The sequence below is a fragment of the Schistocerca serialis genome, chromosome 8 (genome assembly GCF_023864345.2).
Source record: "Schistocerca serialis cubense isolate TAMUIC-IGC-003099 chromosome 8, iqSchSeri2.2, whole genome shotgun sequence".
Taxonomy (NCBI): Eukaryota; Metazoa; Arthropoda; class Insecta; order Orthoptera; family Acrididae; genus Schistocerca; species Schistocerca serialis.
This window is the reverse complement of record NC_064645.1, coordinates 578,709,537-578,726,640: the sequence shown is the minus strand read 5'-3', so window position 1 is coordinate 578,726,640 and position 17,104 is coordinate 578,709,537.

Here is a 17,104-nt window from a genome sequence, read left to right as displayed (position 1 = left end):
AGAACTTTATTTCCTTTTCCACAAACTCACATTTCTTAAGTTTAAGGGTCATGCCACCTTTTCTCAAAGCTTGAAATACATCATTCAATAAACTACAGTGTTCCTCCCACAATACAGTAACAATTAACAAGTTGCCTACATATACAGTTATTTTAGAACTCAATTTTGGTCCTAAGACCTGTTCCACTGCCCAAATGAACAGTGACACACTAATATTCAAAGCAAATGGTACAACAGTATATTGGCAACATTTCCCATTTACTAGAAATGCTGTATACTTCCTATACTCCTCTGCAAGAGGGACTTGCCTCTACCCGACTGTCAGATCAAGGCCAGTCATGTAGTGCATTTTATAATATTTTTGCAACATCAAATCATTATTCTCTGGGCAATCAGTCTCTTTACTATGTTGCTCAAAGCCCTAGCATCAATGACCACCCTCACACTACCATCTTTCTTACACACAACTATAAATGGACTATCGTATTCACCCTTACTCCTTTCTATAAGCCCACAGTCTACCATCCTCTCAATTTCATTATATACCACTTCCCTCAAAGCAAACTGTGTAGAAAACGATTTTCTTGTAAAAGGTTCATGTGGTTTCACATCTACTTCACCTTCAAAGTTCTTAACTTTACCCGGTCTGAAAGTACCTCTCTATTTACCCACAAGACTTCCCTTAACTCTTCTTTCTGTTGCTTATTTAACCTTCCTACCTTGTCCATCTGGTTTTCAAATTCTTTTAGTATCTCTCTTTCCTCTCTGCTACCCCCATAATCCAAGTTCAATCCTAAATCTCCCATATCAACTCCAACTGTCATCACCCTCATTTTTAACTGGCCAATTAAATCATTACTATCCACTATTATTCCTTCAAAATTCACACTTGTTTCTGATCCTTCACTATGAGAAGTGATAAAACTGTCCCCACAATGTACTTCTGCTTTACACTCTATTAACCAGTCCATGCCCTGCATAATTTCCACATTGAGTCCAGGAACCACAAAAAAATTATATACTAAGCTTATGCCCCCAAGTTCAAATCCTAAAGTGATCTGTCATTTGACAGCTTTGCTCAATTTGCTTGTAGCACCCACTATTTTTTACCCCAACACAGGTATGTCCATTATCTCATTACCCTATTTTATAGCATTATAGAATTCCTCAGCTACAGCACTTATTTCACTCCCTGTGACCAAAAGAGCCTTTTTCTCCCTACTATAGGCTCTTATTTTCACAACTAGTGGTCCTGCTTTAATATCCCCCACATCTTCATCCTCATGTAACAAATCTCTTTCAATATTGTCATATCTCCACTTCCTACAACCTATTTCTTAGTTTCCTACTTCTTTTACCCCCTTCCGATTGCACATAAACTCTCTTCCTCCTTGCTACAATTTGCCACACCCTTACCCTTACCAATAATAAACACATTAACTTCCTCCTCCACATTAGTATCTATACCATGGTTCAAGAAATTGGTAGAAGTGTCTCCCTCAGTAATCTCGGAAATTTGCCCTTTCTCTCTCTCGTGATTCTAATGTAAATTATTTTGAAAAGAAAAATATTCTCCAGTAACTCATCTTCTCCCTCCTCACTATCACCACTTTCACTGCTTGTTTCTTCCTCCTTACTTCCACTGCTTTCCAATTGTATCACTTTATTCTCTTCCTCCTTGTCTACTTGTTCTCTTTCATAATCTTTAACACCTTCATACATATGGGAAAACACCTCCATATTTGAACCTCCTGATTCTGTATTATTCCTACACATAACTTTGAGCCCTATCTCTTCAATCACAAAGCTCTGACTTTCACAACCCCTATCACCATGATTATCATTACTATTGCTGCTGATTACAAAACATCTAGCATCATTGTGGCAACTGGCAACATTGGAAGGCCTGGACACTTGACCCACCCCAGCATGGGCCATCACTGTTGCGAGGTACCGTTTCCCATATTAAAACTTCGTCTGCTATCATTACCTCTATTACTACCTCTAAAATTTCCTCAACCTCTTTCTCCTCTAACTCTCACATTTCCTTGATTCACTCTGTTGGTCTGTTCCCTGTTCTTTTGGTACCTCCAAGAATCTCTATTTTCATTAAATGGACAATTTGTCTGCTTTCTATCTACAGCTCTCTCCCTATTGAGAAAGCCTTTCAGATTATTATTATTCCCAGTTAATCCACATCTACTATCAGGAGGCAACTTCCCCATCAATGCCTCTATTGTATTTCGATCACTCCAAGTACTATCCAAATGTATCAACCTATTGATCCATCTCTCACTATTTCAGTTATCATACCATGGTGCTTTCTTAAATGCCTCTATTACATCACTCTCTTTCTCCTTTGACCAGTACTCTGCTAGGAAAGTGAGCACAAAATCCTCAAAAGTTTCATATTTATCCACTGCATCTGCCCCCCCCCCTCCCCTCCCCACAGTTTACTGGCCCTCCTTAATTTATCTTTCTCAAACCACTCTACAGTAAACTGACTTCTTAACCTATTCACAAAAGCCACTGGATGGACATTTCCCTTGGGATCAAACACTATGTTATTAAAATTACTACCATCTCTCACAAGTACTACCACAGATGGAGCTGTGTAATTTCTATCTTCTACCTTTCTTCGCAAAGTTCCTACTATATTCTCAACCAGAGAAGTGGACCCTTTGATTTCTTCCATTTCTGCTTGAGCTTTCTTGCTATGCTCCTGCAACATTCTCTTAAAATACTCTTTCACTTCTGTCTTTCTCTTATCACACACTTCAGCTTGTGCTACTGTATTTATATCAAAGCATTCCACCCTTCTATTTGCCTCCTCCCTGAATCTCTTTTGCTTTTCCACCAACTCAAATTCTATTTCTTTAAATATCTCTAATATCATTTTTAAATTTGTCAGAATCTTTGTCTACACCTGGCTTTATCTTAGAAATCTTCTTATCTATCCCTTCATCTAGTTCCCTTTTAAAACCCTTAAACCCTTGTTCAAATGTCATATCTGAATTCCTCAGTTCTTCTCCCATATCCTTTTGAAATTTATTGACCACTTCTACCTCCTTACTAACAGCTTCCATCTTTCTACTCAATCCTTCTTGTACATCCTTCATTTCTTCTTGTAAACCTTCATTCATTCCTGCTAACAGGGCAGCAAACATACTTTCTACCTGAACTTTCTCCCCCACTTCTCTCTCAACATCTGGTTGTGTCTTACTTACTATATCTTTTTCCACCTTTTCCATAGCAGGATATTGTTCTTTATTTTCCCCTTGCTCATCAGCCCACACCTTGAAACTGGCTACCCATTCATCCTCTTTGATAGTAATCATTTCTATTATTTGATCCAAACCCAAATAAAGCACTCCCACTAATTTTGAAACTTCGATCCAGAGATTGCAAATTCTTTAAGACAGCATCAAAATACCCTGTCCTGGCACTCCATGGTTGATATACGCGAAGAAAGCGGTTCCTGGAGATTTACTGTGACAGTGAATTTGTAATCAGACAATGTTTAAAGGAAAACTACATTAAGAAAATTAATATTGTGTAAACCCCATGAACCCATTTTAATTCCAGAAACTTCAAAAACACACCTCTGTTTGAGGTGCAAATACACATTGAAGCAGGCCCTTCCAAAAGACACATGCAACACATGCAATGACTAATGCAAATACTCTGAAGAACAAAAACAAATAAATGATGGCAATAACTACTATTAGGAGTGGGGTCAGCAATCACTGAAGGTGAACAGTCTTTACAATACACTAGTTCTATTCATAGAGAGAAATACAAAGAGATAGTCTATTACAAAGCATAAAGGAATAAAATTGGTTAAATTGTGTTTCTCAAGGAGAGGAATGCTTTTACGTCTTAGCTGTTCTGGGTTGGCATGAGGTGGCAACAGTGCTAGAATAAGTTTGAAGTTGCTGATATGAACCGTATAAGTTCATCCAGTCATGCCCTTGGCATTAAAATATCCTCTTTCCTTACATCCTGTTTGGGCTGGTGGTGGTAATAAGTGGGGTAGTATCCATTCTCCCCCCCCCCCCCCCCCCCCCCCCATGAACCATGGACCTTGCCGTTGGTGGGGAGGCTTGCATGCCTCAGCGATACAGATGATAGCCGTACTGTAGGTGCAACCACAACAGAGATGTATTTGTTGAGAGGCCAGACAAACGTGTGGTTCCTGAAGAGGGGCAGCAGCCTTTGCAGTAGTTGCAGGGGCAACAGTCTGGATGATTAACTGATCTGGCCTCGTAACACTAACCAAAACAGCACTGCTGTGCTGGTACTGCGAACGGCTGAAAGCAAGGGGAAACTACAGCCATAATTTTTCCCGAGGGCATGCAGCTTTACTGTATGGTTAAATGATGATGGCGTCCTCTTGGGTAAAATATTTCAGAGGTAAAATAGTCCCCCATTTGGATCCCTGGGTGGGGACTACTGAGGAGGACGTCATTATCAGGAGAAAGAAAACTGGCATTCTATGGATTGGAGTGTGGAATGTCAGATTGCTTAATCAGGCAGGTAGGCTAGAAAATTTAAAAAGGGAAATGGATAGGTTAAAGATATATATAGTGGGAATTAGTGAAGTTTGGTGGCAGGAGGAACAAGACTTTTGGTCAGGTGAATACAGGGTTATAAATACAAAATCGAATAGGGGTAATGAAGGAGTAGGTTTAATAATGAATGGGAAAATAGGAATGCAGGTATGCTACTACAAGCAGCATAATGAATGCATTATTGTGGCCAAGATAGAGATGAAGCCCACACCTACTACAGTAGTACAAGTTTATATGATAACTGGCTCCACAGATGATGAAGAGAATGATGGAATGTATGATGAGATAAAAGAAATTATTCAGATAGTGAAGGGAGACAAAAATTTAATAGTCATGGATGACTGGAATTTGATAGTAGGAAAAGGGAGAGAAGGAAATGTAGTAGGTGATTATGGATTGGGAGGAAGAAATGAAAGAGGAAGCCGCCTGGTAGAATTTTGCACAGAGTATAATTTAATCATAGCTAGCACTTAGTTCAAGAATCATGAAAGAAGGTTGTATACATGGAAGAACCCTGGAGATACTAGGAGGTTTTAGATAGATTATATAATGGTAAGACAGAGATTTAGGAACCAGGTTTTAAAATGTAAGACATTTCCAGGTGCAGATGTGGACTCTGACCACAATCTATTGGTTATGAACTGTAGATTAAAACCGAAGAAACTGCAAAAAGATGGGAATTTAAGTAGATGGGACCTGGATAAACTGAAAGAACCAGAGGTTGTAGAGAGCTTCAGGGAGAGCATTAGGGAATGATTGACAAGAATGTGGGAAAGAAATACAGTAGAAGAAGAATGGGTAGCTTTGAGAGATGAAATAGTGAAGGTAACAGAGGATCAAGTAGGTAAAAAGATGAGGACTAATAGAAATCCTTGGGTAAGAGAAGAGATATTGAATTTAATTGAGGAAAGGAGAAAATATAAAAATGCAGTAAATGAAGCAAGTGAAAAGGAATACAAATGTCTCAAAAATGAGATTGACAGGAATTGAAAAAATGGCTAAGCAGGGATGGCTAGAGGACAAATATAAGGATGTAGAGGCACATATCATTAGGGGTAAGATAGATACTGCCTACAGGAAAATTAAAGAGACCTTTGGAGAAAAGAGGTCCACTTGCATGAATATCAAGAGCTCAGATGGAAACCCAGTTCTAAGCAAAGAAGGGAAAGCAGAAAGGTGGAAGGAGTATATAGAGGGTCTATACATAGGCAATGTTCTTGAGGACAATATTATAGAAATGGAAGAGAATGTAGATGAAGATGAAATAGGAGAAATTATACTGCATGAAGAGTTTGACAGAGCACTGAAAGATCTAAGTCAAAACAAGGCCCCGGGAGTAGACAACATTCCGTTAGAACTACTGACAGCCTTGGGAGAGCCAGTCCTAACAAAACTCTACCATCTAGTGAGCAAGATGTATGAGACAGGTGAAATATCCTCAGACTTCAAGAAGAATATAATCATTCCAATTCCAAGGATAGCAGGTGTTGTCAGATGTGAAAATGACCAAACTATCAGTTTAATAAGCCATGACTACAAAATACTAACACAAATTCTTTACATACTATCAAATTCCAGTCATCCATGACTATTAAATTTTCGTCTCCCTTCACTATCTGAATAATTTATTTTATCTCATCACACATTTCAACAATCTCTTCATCATTGGGGAAGATCAGTTTGGATTCCGTAGAAATGTTGGAACACGTGAGACAATATTGACACTATGACTTATCTTGGAAAATAGATTAAGGAAAGGTAAACCTATGTTTCTAGCATTTGTATACTTAGAGAAAGCATTTGACAATGTTGACTGAAATACTCTCTTTCAAATTCTGAAGGTGGCAGGGGTAAAATACGGGGAGTAAAAGACTATTTACAATTTGTACATAAACCCGATAGCAGTTATAAGAGTCGAGGGGCACGAAAGGGAAGCAGTGGTTGGGAAGGGAGGGAGATGGGGTTGTAGCCTATCCCTGATGTTATTCAATCTGTGTATTGAGCAAGCAGTAAAGGAAACAAAAGAAAAATTTGCTGTTGGAATTAAAATCTATGGAGAAGAAATAAAAACTTTGAGGTTCACCGATGACATTGTAATTCTGTCAGAGACAGCAAAAGACCTGGAAGAGCAGCTGAACCGAATGGACTGTGTCTTGAAAAGAGGATATAAGATGAACATCAACAAAAGTAAAACGAGAATAATGGAATGTAGTCTAGATTAGTCTAGATTAGGAAATGAGATGCTTAAAGTAGTGAATCAGTTTTGCTATTTGCGGAGCAAAATAACTGATGATGGTGAAAGTAGAGAGGATATAAAACGTAGACTGGCAATGGCAATGAAATTGTTTCTGAAGGAGAGAAATTTGTTAACACTGAGTACAGATTTAAGTGTCAGGAAGTCATTTCTGAAAGTATTTGTATGGAGTGTAGCCATGTATGGAAGTGAAACATGGACAATAAATAGTTTGGACAAGAAGAGAATAGAAGCTTTGGAAATGCGGTGCTGCAGAAGAGTGCTGAAGATTAGATGGGTAGATCACATAACTAATGAGGAGGTATTGAATAGAATTGGAGAGAAGAGAAATTTGTGGCACAACTTGACTAGAAGAAGGGATCGATTGGTAGAGCACATTCTGAGACATCAAGGAATCACCAATGTAGTATTGGAGGGCAGCATGGAGGGTAAAAATGGTAGAGGGAGACCAAGAGATGAATACACTAAACAGATTCAGAAGGATATAGGCTGCAGTAGGTACTGGGATATGAAGAAGCTCGCACAGGATAGAGTAGCATGGAGAGCTGCATCAAACCAGTCTCCAGACTGAAGACCACAACAACAACAGAATCCATTTGTTGTAGGACAGAACAAAGTAACTGCTAATGCAGCACCTGAAGGTCATATTAGTGCAAGTGTAAATTTCAACACATGACAGTTTGGCACAGTCCACAGGATGTGTTTAAATTAACATTCCACTTGCTGTACTTCACCAATTGCGGGGCTAGACAGTCCATCTACTGTTAATATTCATGGTTCATAATAATACTGTTCCTGCAAAATCAGTCACTTACGTAGCAACACAGTTCACAGTTTCCACATTGGCAATTATCATTTCAGCACATGTTGTATATCATAGTCAGGAAAATGAGCGTTATTAAATTCACAGTTTATGTAATGCAGTTCAATTCTAAACTGACAACAATACTGTCTGTTCAAGTGTGCATTGTCACTGCCACAGGCATCATTCTGCAAAAACCAATGGTGTTTGCATAATAGAGCATCTTTTTAGAATATCCATAATAAAGTCAAATTCCAAACCACTCAAACAAAAAAATATCCAGTATTAATATTGTGTTAAAATGCACACCATTGCTACACACAGTAGTCAGTACTTGCTTCCATACCACCATGCTTTCCCACCAAATCCTACAGTCTGCTCCACACTGTTCAACATAGCAACTATTGATACCTCTCTTGCTCCACAGTTCTTACAACACTTCTGTCTAATGCATTCTGTTTCACACAATACATTTAATAAAACTATTCAAAAGATCACCAGAAAGAAAATCAAGTCTTTATATATGGAACTTGTACAGAAATTAGCACAGCACACATAGTCACACTTTTCATGTTCTACACTATATAACCAAATGAAAAATATTCTACGTCATCAGAAATGTATCGATGGAGTACAAGGCAGTAAAGGAAGGGAAAAAAATTATATCTCATTATTAGCCATGGCATCACAAGTTATCCAACCAGAAATCTTTTTCTTCTTTCCATTTCACTTCAGTGACACCCACTGCATCTATATCAAGCTTTAGCACTTCTATTTTCAGATTTTATAGCTTCCCTACCACACACAAACTTCTGACATTACTAGCCCTGTCTAAATCTTCTCCTCATGGTCATCTCCCTCTTGGCAGTCCCATCCCAGAGATCTGAATACGGGGACCAGTCTGAAATATTTTGCCAATGGAGAGATCATCATGACATTTTATCATTTACAGGCCACATGTCATGTGCATATACATTACTGTAAGTGCCTATAATGTAGAGGTTTTCATTTCTTCTCACCTTAGCATCAAAAATATCCTCAGAAGATTACAGTTCAAATTCCACAACAATTGCTCTATTGAGAATGCCATTTACATGTTCACTCAGCAAATTTTACAAGCATTATATAATAAAATGGCTCTTCTTGGTATTTTCTGCAACCCATCAAAGGCATTTGACTGTGTGAATCAGTATTGTCCTAGATAAATAGAAGTTTTATGGGACTGATGCTTTAGCCAACTAATGAATAATGTCACATCTAACCAAAAGAATACAGAAAACTGCATTTAGGAATTCAACCAATATAGCCTGGGGATGTCATTCTCACTGGAGAGAAATCACATATGGGGTTTTCCAAGGTTCAAACTTAGGCCCAACAATGTTCCTCATATATGTAAATGATCTTACCTGTTATATACAACAACAAGAGTTAGTTTCTTTTGGAGATGACATTAGTATTATAATCAGTCCAAGCATACATGCAGAAACAGAAGAAATGACATACAATGTTCTTAAAAGTATCATTGACTGCTTTTTAAACCAGGACATAACATATTCAGTTCCACATATCCAGGGTACTACACTAATGATAAGTGCTATATGTGGTTAGGAAATAATAATCAGGGTGGAAACTTCAAAATTCTAAGATGTCTATACATTTTGGAACTCCTAAGACAGCTTAGTTCAGCCACATTTACACTTAATGACTTAAGGGCAGATTCATCATGCACCCACCTTCCTCCCCCCCCCCTTTCCCCCCTTGCTTTTGGGGCTGCCCCCGTTGCCACCCATGCACCCACACCACCCCATCCAGTCAGCCCACATGCTTTTCATTAATTCTTTCATCACTCAGCTCAAACGAACTGAGTTATTAAGTACGCTTACTTTCCTATGTAGCATGTGCGTCCACATCATCATATTTTATATGTTTCTGTCTGGCACATAGATAGCTAACACATACCTATGAGAAAAGTCATGGCCATTCTAGTGACCTCAATATGTTATTCTGTCTGGAATTGATTTGAGAAAAGTCACGAATATTCTACTTTTTTCTTGTACAGAGAACCATCAATACATAGCATTATAACAGATATAAATAACTATCATGGTATCTCTCTCATACCAACAACCTATAAGATTCTGTCAAAAGCTCTGCAAAATAGGAAAGAAGAACAGCTAGATCCACAGCTGGCAGAGTATCAAGGAAGTTTCAAGAAAGGCAATCATGCATCGAACAGATAATGAACCTCAGATCCATCCTTTCATACCTGAAGCATAGCAATAAAAATTTTGTTGTGACCTCTGTGGATTTCAAAAAAGCATATGACTCAATTGATCATAAAACCCTGATCAGAATTCTAGAAGAACTTGGGCTAGACAAGAAGACCAAAGTGATAATCCAGCAAACACTAACCAACACAACCTCAAAAGCGAAATTTAGAGGAGAATCATCAGATGCTTTTGAAATGAAGACTGGAGTGAGGCAAGGAGGTGGGCTCACACCTCTGTTCTTCAACTGTGCCCTTGAGAAGTTGATTTGTAAGTGGTGCAAAGAACTGGAAAACCAAGGAATTTAAAATGTTGTCAGGCTGGGTTACAAGAAACAAAATCTTGAAATCAGTTGTCTCACTTTTGCAGATGATCTTGCAATTTTTTCTGGTTCCAGGTAACAGCTGAGAGATTAATGAGCTTGAAGTACAAGCACAGAAGGCTGGCATCCAAATTTCATGCGAGAGAAGCGAGTATACCTAACAAACATAAATTCACTACTAAGGGAGCTTGTAGTAAGTCAAGGCAAAATTAAGCAAGTTGAAAAGTTTAAATATCTTGGAGAATGAGTAACAGCCACCTTATCAGAGAAAGAAGCCTTTGTATCTCACATGAACAAAATAGAAACAGCATTCCATTTAACCAAAAAGATCTACAACTAAAGATCGGTATTGTTTAATGCAAAGTTAAGATATCACTGCAGTTTTATCCATCCTGAGATCTTATACTCTTCTGATCATGCCTAGTAACGAAAAAAAAAGTCTAATAAAAAAACTGGAGGCCAAGGAAAGGAAGATTTTGAGGAAGATCTTAGGTCCCATCAAAGAGAATCGGGAATATAGAAGTCGTCATAATAAAGAACTGCATTCCCACATAGAGAAGATAACCGATACCATCCGGTAAAGAAGAATTATGTTTTATGGATATATGACCAAATGATCCCTGGAAGACTCACCAATCACATGATCACCTACTTTCAGGAGAAGAAAACAAAATGGGTCTAGTTCACTGAGGTGGAGAAAGATCTTAAAGAAGTGGGGTTCACCCATGATGACATCTTGGAGTGTGCCCCACCCAAGGAGAAACTTATGGCATGACAGGGTTTCCAAGAAAAGCCAAAACTAGAAACAGGAAAGGCTTGGACCTGGGAGAGGAAGAATCAACACCAAGAATGAATGTGGGAGTACTGGGCAAACATCAGAACAAGTAAAGCGAGACAGTTGTAATAACGTGGTCCAAAGATGGCCTATACGAAATGAATGAATGAATGAATTCATAGTAATTTCTCAGTAAAAATATTGTTATGAGGCTTGTAACAAAATTTTTACTAATAACCAACAACAGTTTCCCATACCTAACTCATAATATGAGCTAGCTACTGGAAACTATTGACACGTATATCTCCGGTAATATTGACTTTCGAGAAAATTCCTAAAAACACATTGTTACTATATAGGCCCTCTATCAAACACACTAGAAAGGAATGGAATAAAAGTTTCACACACATAAATTGCCTGCTGACATCATCATTGGAAACCCACCCCTGTATTACACTTCATAAGGTACGTATTGGCTTGTTGTTTTCACAGTAGGTACTTGTTCACAGTCCATAAAAGTCTGGAAGCGAACATTCTGGCAGTGAATGTTCTTGAAACAACCAAGCCACATATATAAGGAAGCAGAATCGCTGCCAGGTTAATAGGGAAAAGATAGGGGGATCCAATATTAGAATCAGAATTCAGAAGAGCTTAGGAACGCTTAAAATCAAATGAGGGAGAAGGCATATCCTTGAAATAACTTGGAACTGATAAAAAGTGAACAACTGCAATTATTGGCTATTACCACAGACTTAAATCAGTCTTGTGCTTATTGATATTAGAAATACGCAGAGTGTGACTGTGTGTTTTTTAGTGCTGAGTGTGCTAGTGTTTGCTTTTTCAGTGCGAATAAAGTGTTTATTCAAGAATAATTGGCATCTAATTTATCTACATCATAACAATGTAATAAAATGGATCATTATGTAATAAGAAAAAGAAAAGCAGAAACATATGAAGACTCTGGTCACCATTCAATCACAAAAACGCTATCAGATGTACAAGTAGAGCCCAGCACTTCGTCAAAACTTACACAATGAAGTTCATCGACTGATTCCTCTAATCCCACAGATATTGGCAGTTATTTGGATATATTAGCATCAAGAAATATTAGTGATGATATGAAACACAAGCTTCTCACAGCTCCAAGGAAACCTGAAAAAGTTTATATCTTTCCTACTTCCGAGCACAACAAGAGGGTACGGGTTGAACACAGACAAGTGCACGATAATCACTTTGAACAGTATCCATGGCTGGTGTTCTCACAAGTTAAAAAGGGACTTCTTTGCATTAACTGTTCAATTATTGTGAAGAATAAAATGGTTGGAGGAAAGAAGTCCCTTATCACCAAGAAACTTCTGACTGAACCACTAATCAAGTTTGCCAAACTTACTTTTAAAGATGGTGACCTTGAGACTCACTGTCAGCTTTCAAGTACCACAATGAAGCATCAAGAGATGCTAAATTATTTTTGGTGACATGAGACAACCACAAATTTAGAGATCATAAATCAATTGTCAAGACAGAGAATGGAAAGCATTCAGGAAAACAGAGACCGTCTTGCACCTATAATATAAACAATCATATTTCATGGAAAGCAAATTATTCCTCTGCAGGGGCATAGAGATAATAGGAGTCTATTAGAAAACGAAAATGATTGGGAAAGTATATTGATTAATGAGGGAAACTGTAGAGCTCTTCTAAGATTTAGAACTGACGTTGGAGACTTGCAACTAAAACATCACCTTGTGACCACTAAAGTGAGAACGCCACTTACATAGTAAAACAACATGTAACAAACTTATTTCATGCTGTGAAACAGTGATGTTATCGAGAATACTGTAGGAAATCAAAGATTCTTGTTATTACAGCATAATATTCGATGAGACTACAGACATAGATATGTTGATGGTGATGGAAAATTACACTAAAGATCTTTGGGTTTTGTTGACATTCATAAAGTCAATGATTGTAGTGGAAACATTGACAATGAATCTCAAGAGAGTTAGGATGAAGAGCATAGCATTACTGGTGAAGTATTAGGTACTACAATTCTAAGGAGAATGGAAAGCCTTTCTTTGTCACTGGAGAACTGTGTGGGTATAGGCTGTCATGGTTGCTCAGTTAATATTTCGGAATTGAAAGGACCTGTGGCTACAATAAAAAGAAAGCTATCAATGCGCAAGTAGCACCGTGTCGAAGTCATCAGCTCAACCTCTCTGTCTGTCGCAGTTGCTACGTTACAAGTGTGAGAAACTCACTTGGTACATTGAAGAAGTAGTATTGTTCTTCACACCATCTAGCAAGCGATTCACAACATTGAAGAGTCACTTAAAACACTCACTGCAGTCATATTGTCAAATGAAATGGATTGAGTGATATGATTCAATTTGTAGCTGATCTCGGAACAGTCTGCAAATTTCTCAAAGAAAGGACAGTGTTGGACAGATAGAACAATGGCTGCCAAAGCCAATATTCTTCTTCAAGCTGTCTCTGACTGCATGTTTATTATCACTCCATTTACACTGAGTGACACTATGAGTATAACATATCCAGTTAGCAAAATCGTACAAGATCCTAGCTTGGATGTAGTGATGGCAAAAGCAAAATTAGATTCAATCCAAAAGGTGTACAACAGCATGAGAGCTAATGCTGATAGTCAGTTTGCTCGTATTGTTGAAAAAGTGAACACAGTGATGGAAGAGTTAGGTGTGGAGATGAGTGTCCCTCACCTTACAGGCAGACAAAGATACAGAGAAAACTGCAATCACAATGATGATGCTATGACATATCGGAAAAGAATTGTTTTTATTCAAACACTGGACCATGTTAGGACTGACATGAGAGAACGTTTTTGCTGAAGACAATATTTATAATTTATAATTCAACATACTTTTGCCCTCACAACTACTGAAATACGACGGTAATTATCTGGCACATAAATTGAATCAGTGTTTAACTGAACTACGATTCTTGAAGAAGAATCACACTTTGTGATTAAAAAGAGACCAATGGGAGAGATTCTTCGACACAAGCAAATGAGCATAAACACCCTTAATAATCATGATTCTGTTATACAAGTGTTCTCTCTTTGTCCTTGATCTGACTATCCCCCTTTGCACATGCTGTACAAAATATTTGCTTCTCTCCTGCATCTATTGCTATGGTAGAAAGAAGTGTTTCAATAGTGCAGTATACAAAGACATGGCTGAGGTCGACAATGGAGGAGGATTGAGTAAATCGCTTAGCTCTGTGGAACATTGACCCTGACATTGATTGACCTATTGCCAGGAAGAGTAGGTGCATAGAATTCATCATTTCAGGAAGAGTACCACGACTGTAACTTTTTTAATCATAAGATTGCATTGTGTTGTACAGTTGTATAATCATTTCAAATAAAACTTTCTTAAATTTTGCATGTGATTTGATTTTTTTTTTTTTTTTATTACAGTAAATGTAAAGGAAGCTCAAGATATCTTTAGTGCCCGCTCCTTGAGATTTTTCTGTATTTACCACTGTTTACACTCAGAATCATTGCGAATCTTGAAGAGAGAAAAATCAGTAAGTTGACATATTTTGCTTATCTACATTTGATAATGTCATAGTGTAATCAATTCAGCCATCACCTTTAGCAAAGAAAGTCTTCATTATTTAAAAATGTGCTGTAAAAATAATATGTGTGCTCACCCATGATCTTCTCATGGACATCTGTTTAAGGAGATGGGTATTCTGACTATTGCTTCATAGTATTTTTATTCCCTTATTGAGTTTGTTGTAAATAATTCACTACAGTTCAAAAGGAATAATGATGTACATACTTAAAATACCAGAAGATAAAATTACATGTATTACTCCACATTAAGGTTGTCTCTAGCTTTTGTGCACAATGCACCAACAAAAACTTTGTATCACGTACCCAATGATGCAAAATGTCTGACAGACAGCAAAGTAAAATGTGAAAATAAGAGGAAAAAATTTCTCCTTGACATATCCTTCTATTCCATAGAAGAACATTCCATGGAGTATTTACTTAACTTTATGGGCTCCATTCCACTTTTTGTGTACATAGCCCACAGTTGTTTGGTTCATCTTTTATCAGGTTAGGTACAACTGTTCAATTTATGATACTTCTGAGCAATGGTCTTGTATGTATATGCATAGTGCATCTGCAGAAATAGGATTAGATTTTACAGTTTCTGCAGCAGTGTGAGTTCTTTTTTAACAGGCTCCATATGGTTTGATGGAGAAGTACAAATTAATTTAATTACCCTTTCTGGACTAATTCCCCACTTCTTGCTTCTCCACTAATGGTTGTGACTGTGTCCACAGCTATTTATCAGCTCTAATAGAAGGTCTAGTAAAAATAATGGAAGTCACAAGGAGTACGCTAACCATGTTCCAGATAAAGTGAATTCTTCTGTAAATTGGCTGTGCAAGTTACATTTACTACAAACATTCACATGTGGACCATTCTGTGATTAGTGTCACACAGTCATGCCTTTGTGAGATTGTGCCACTTTTTTTTGTAATCATAAGTCAGTTTAAATACAATTTTCACTAACAGTGTAAATACCTGCTGAATACTAGTGGTTGGTTCAAATCGTATTTAGTCTTCTATAGTGTGTGTTTCAAATTGTTTTGTGTCCAACATTAACACTATATGAAACTGTTTAGTTACTTTGCTCAGTTGGTTATACTGACGATGAGTGCGCATTTCCTGACAACATCATACATTCAATAATGACAGTAGCCTTCTACTTGTTAATTTGTGTTAGTGAACAGATTTTTTCATTTATGGAGGAAGAAATTGCTGTAGAAGATAATTCAAGAGGGAGACAAAAGAGGGAAAGAAAGCTAAACATGTCCATCAACATAAATCACCATACAGTGAAACAAAGAAAACTGATGTGACTAATTGCTACAGAAACATTTTAGGAATGATTGAAGGAGCTTTGTAGATTTAGATTTCTGTGCTCATATAAGTGATTCAATTCCTATGCGCAATGAGGGAGATGTTAGGACCATATGTCAACTTGTGATTGCTTGTAAGAAGAAGTTCAGCTGAACTAAGTACTAAGAGAAACCAATAGAATGGCCATTCTGAACATTTTCTAAATCAAAATATTTACCCAGAAGATTTAGATTTTGGATTAACAGTTTTGTTCAACAACAACGCAAGCAAGCATTTAAATAATATGGTATATCACAAAGATTTATAGCAGAAAGACATTGTGAATTGTATATGAAAATGGTTAATGTGAATATTTTATAGTGCAATAGGAAGGTTTTCAGTAATAACATTTTAGTTTGATATGAATCCTATTAAAGTCATACATAATGTGAAGGACAATCAAACAATTTAAAATTGGTGATGGTAAAATAGTCTATATTAAAACTGAGTGAAAGTCCAAATCTGCAATAGCTGTTTATCATGTTTTCACAGTATGACATCCAGTTTCATACCCTGGAAGTATTTCTTCACGTCATATAAAACTACTACTTCATGGGACACAAAATCCATGGTACAAGTGTGCGTAAAGACATGTCACTCCTTGGTAAAAACTTGGATGAAAAGGCAGAAAATTCTATTAAACCAACAAAAATCTAAAAAAGTATAAGAAACATAAAAAATATATAAAACAAAGTATCTAAAATGGTGCTAAGTAATGCTAGCAAGTTAACATAAAAATCAAACCCTATCACTCTTTTAAACAGTCCACATTAATGTGGAGAATATTCAGACCATATAATGGAACTTAGCAAAATCAGAACAGAGCTGACAAAGACAAATTCACGTACAAAAACCATGCTGAAACTAAGCTCTCAAAACAGGCCAAAAATGCCTTGGGAGTAGTAGGGGATGGGGACAGGGAATGGGGAAGGATTGTGTATGGGGGACATGGCTGGGGATGGAGGAGGTGGCTGGGGACTGTTTAACAAATGATTGGAGTCAATTTCTATGTTAACTTGGTCTAGCATTACTTTTCATTATTTTATATATTTTGTTTTTTATATTTATTATGTTTCTTATATTTTTATATGTATGTTTTTATAGTTTCATTGATTTAATACTATTTTTCCATCAGGGACTATAACTTGAAGGTTCTATTATCTTG